Raw genomic sequence first — 3,672 nt, 5'->3', positions numbered from 1 at the left:
TCGCTTAACTGATTTTCATCATTTACAGGGTGACTGGGACTTGACGTAAGATTCCCTTTTAATGTCAGTTCTTTTGTTAACTTGCTTAACTGATTTTCATCATTTACAGGGTGACTGAGGCTTGACACAAGATTCCCTTTTGATGTCAGTTCTTTTGGCAACTCGCTTAACTGATTTTCATCATTTACAGGGTGACTGAGGCTTGACCTAAGATCCCCTTTTGATGTCAGTTCTTTTGGCAACTTGCTTAACTGATTTTCATCATTTACAGGGTGACTAAGGCTTGACCTAAGATCCCCTTTTGATGTCAGTTCTTTTGGCAACTCGCTTAACTGATTTTCATCATTTACAGGGTGACTGAGGCTTGACCTAAGATCCCCTTTTGATGTCAGTTCTTTTGGCAACTCGCTTAACTGATTTTCATCATTTACAGGGTGACTGAGGCTTGACCTAAGATTCCCTTTTGATGTCAGTTCTTTTGTTAACTCGCTTAACTGATTTTCATCATTTACAGGGTGACTGGGGCTTGACCTAAGATTCCCTTTTGATGTCAGTTCTTTTGTTAACTCGCTTAACTGATTTTCATCATTTACAGGGTGACTGAGGCTTGACTTAAGATCCCCTTTTGATGTCAGTTCTTTTGGCAACTCGCTTAACTGATTTTCATCATTTACAGGGTGACTGAGGCTTGACCTAAGATCCCCTTTTGATGTCAGTTCTTTTGTTAACTCGCTTAACTGATTTTCATCATTTACAGGGTGACTGAGGCTTGACTTAAGATCCCCTTTTGATGTCAGTTCTTTTGGCAACTCGCTTAACTACTTTTGATCATTTACAGGGTGACTGGGGCTTGACTGAAGAGGATTCGATGGCTGACATAAAAAGACAAGCAGAATTCAAGAAAACGTTTTTACCAAGTGCAAAAGCACAAATACGCGTGCTCAACCAATCGTATCATGTAAGCCGTTTTGTTATTCAAACGAAAGTGATTTTATCTGCAAGTAATTACCTTTAGGAAACACTTTAAATTTGTCATGGTGCCGCATGGAAAATTTCACCGAGTTATAAATTGAACAATGAATTTTTCACTAATTATCAAAATGATTTGGGATTTTGTGTAGAAACAAACTGAGACGATTACTAGCCTCAAATTTCAGAAATGGCCCCGCGTTAAAACATTTTAAAAATATTTAAGCCTGAATTTCATGAGGAAAAAAATTGCAGCCGTTTCAGCTTTATCTTCGAGCATATTTTAATACTCAGCGTATGGCACGTATTCACTCTAAAGGCCATGTATCCGTTAGAGGATTTGTCCATGTCGGTGCACCGCTATGATCTACCTTAAGTGTATTAATTTTGGCGTGTACTTAATTTGGCGGTTGAGCGACAGGCTAATTTTGGCGGGTATTTAATTTGGCGGTTGATCAATTTTGGAAATTTTGGCGAGGATTTAATTTGGCGAATTGGAAATTTTGTCACACTGAAATGGGTGAAAATTACTCAAAAATATACTAAAAAGTTGTGATTCTTCACATAATTCTATTTTTGTTAATTTTGGCGGGTATTTAATTTGGCGGTTGACCGATTTTGAAAATTTTGGCGGGTATTTAATTTGGCGGATTTCGCCTAAAACCGCCAAATCCGCCAAATTTAATCCCCGCCAAAATTAATACACTTAAGGTATGTCATCCTGATTTAGGATGAATATTAAATGAGCTTTTGAGCGCGTTGATTGGCTTAAGCTAAACAATTGTCAAAACCATCTGCCAATTATAAACATTAACATTAGAACCCACTTTCGCTTTCGCTTTCGTTTTAAAGCAAAAGACAACGCGGTTCTGAATGTTTTAGCTGAAGAACAAGGTCAGATCGTCACATTCGCCATAGCAATTAAGCTCAAAGTGGTATGGGTAAAATGGACGATCTGTTAAATGAGATTAAAGGTTTTGTTTTTAAATAAGAGTGATAACGTTTGCTTACTCATCAATTTTAATTCACAAGCTTTTTCACATTGGATTGACACGGATGTGAAGCAAGATTGGTCAGAAAGAGGAAAAGAAAAACATTTTTTTGCTTATATAAGCATAATATAACAATAGCAAGACACCCGGGGTGCAATCGATTTTGAAAACAATCGTACGTTCGGCCAAAAATCAGCTCTCTAAAATCGGGCCCTTACAGTGCAGGAAAATTTGGCTGAAAATCGACCCTTAAAGTGCAATTTTTCGAAATGTTTTGCCCTTTTCACAAATCAACCCTTACAGTGCACTTTCCAAAGTCCAAAAAACCTACCCTTAAGGGCCGCACGTCCGGTAGGTCACTTACCTTGAGTGCCCCCCCCCCCGGGGCAAGACACTGTCCTGGTATGAAATATGTGTCTGATATGAAACGGAAACACTTATGTAAAAACAAAACCTTTAAGTTTCAGCCATTATCCACTGGCTTTCATACAAATATGAAATGTTTGTATTTTTTTTTAAATGATTTATGTATTCATTATAGGATATGCTACAACAATTCTTAGTGATGTTGAATAGCCATTCGGACGTCTCCTTACGTTTCTTGTGTTTCCGATTGGACTTTAACGAACATTATAAGAAAATGGAACCCAAATTACGATCACCAATGAAATATAGTTTCCGCAAAAAGAGAGCGGATGTTCCTATCTTCCGTGGAGAAACTACCAAATTCTGAATGAGTGAATATTTGTTGCTGATTATTCAAGAAAAGTAACTTTGGTGGAGATTTGCCTGATCAACGCGATTTGAAAGGCGAATTCATGATATTCATGATGTAATGTACAGAAGCACCCAAAAAGGCTTGGTGTTTGCCACCAATTTTGAATTTAAACAAAAAACTATCGAGTTTAAAGCCCGCAGGGCTAGAGTAGAATCTCTAACCTTTGCCAGACAAGAAAAAATGAAGCCACTTATTTTCCATCCAGAACACGCCGCAATCATGACGACGGATTGTATCTAGCAGTTCCTTTGAAATTTTTTTGAAATTTAGCGATAGATTTTACTTTCAATCCGGCGTTTGTGTTAAAACCACGCGCGGGATTTTTGGATGGGAAATAAGTGGCTTCATTTCCCATCCAGGAGTCTCGAGTCTTGGAAGTCAATGGTTGCTTCAGTATAAAACATTACGTTAAGAATATAATGAACTTGCGAAGGGATCTTCCCATTAGATACTCCGTGGAGCTTACTATATTAAAATGAAATGGGAGGAATCAATTACTAGATGGATTGTATGAAAGTAAAGGTATTTTCACCGAACTGTTTTGCTAAATAAACCAGGGCATGACTGAACCTTATAATTTGAGCATCTACTTTTCCTTTATAACAAAAATCGCCGCTAATATTGGAAATCCTTAGACAATTAGATAATTTTTTTACAATTTTTATTTTTTCTATTTATTCTTCATTCATTTTCGCCAAAAACGTTGAAAATTAAATTCAATTTATCTAATTCTTTTTATTTTTTCTAGTCTCAGATATGGTCAGATTGGTGTTTTTCATGTTCGTGATTTCGTGTTTAAGATTCTAAAGTGCGTGATTACGTGATGGGAGGAACCAATGTGGTCAACGTGATCATGATAGAGAGGAAATTAAACTCATGATAACGTGATTTGGAATCTCTTTTGCGTGATTGCGTGATTTGAAAGGTGACTGG

General features: G+C 37.1%; 1 long non-coding RNA gene across 1 annotated transcript; it reads left to right on the top strand.

Moving 5' to 3' along the window:
* The first annotated feature begins 653 nt into the window (after window positions 1-653).
* On the top strand, window positions 654-3,459 carry LOC136813321 (uncharacterized). Its single transcript, XR_010847459.1, has 2 exons — window positions 654-958; window positions 2,503-3,459. It is a non-coding gene; the product is annotated as an uncharacterized lncRNA (long non-coding RNA).
* The last annotated feature ends 213 nt before the right edge of the window (window positions 3,460-3,672 follow it).

The sequence above is a fragment of the Clytia hemisphaerica genome, unplaced genomic scaffold (assembly GCF_902728285.1).
Source record: "Clytia hemisphaerica strain Z4C2 unplaced genomic scaffold, Clytia hemisphaerica genome assembly, whole genome shotgun sequence".
Classification (NCBI taxonomy): Eukaryota; Metazoa; Cnidaria; class Hydrozoa; order Leptothecata; family Clytiidae; genus Clytia; species Clytia hemisphaerica.
The sequence above is the reverse complement of the archived record's forward strand: the minus strand, read 5'-3'. Positions and strand labels throughout refer to the sequence as shown.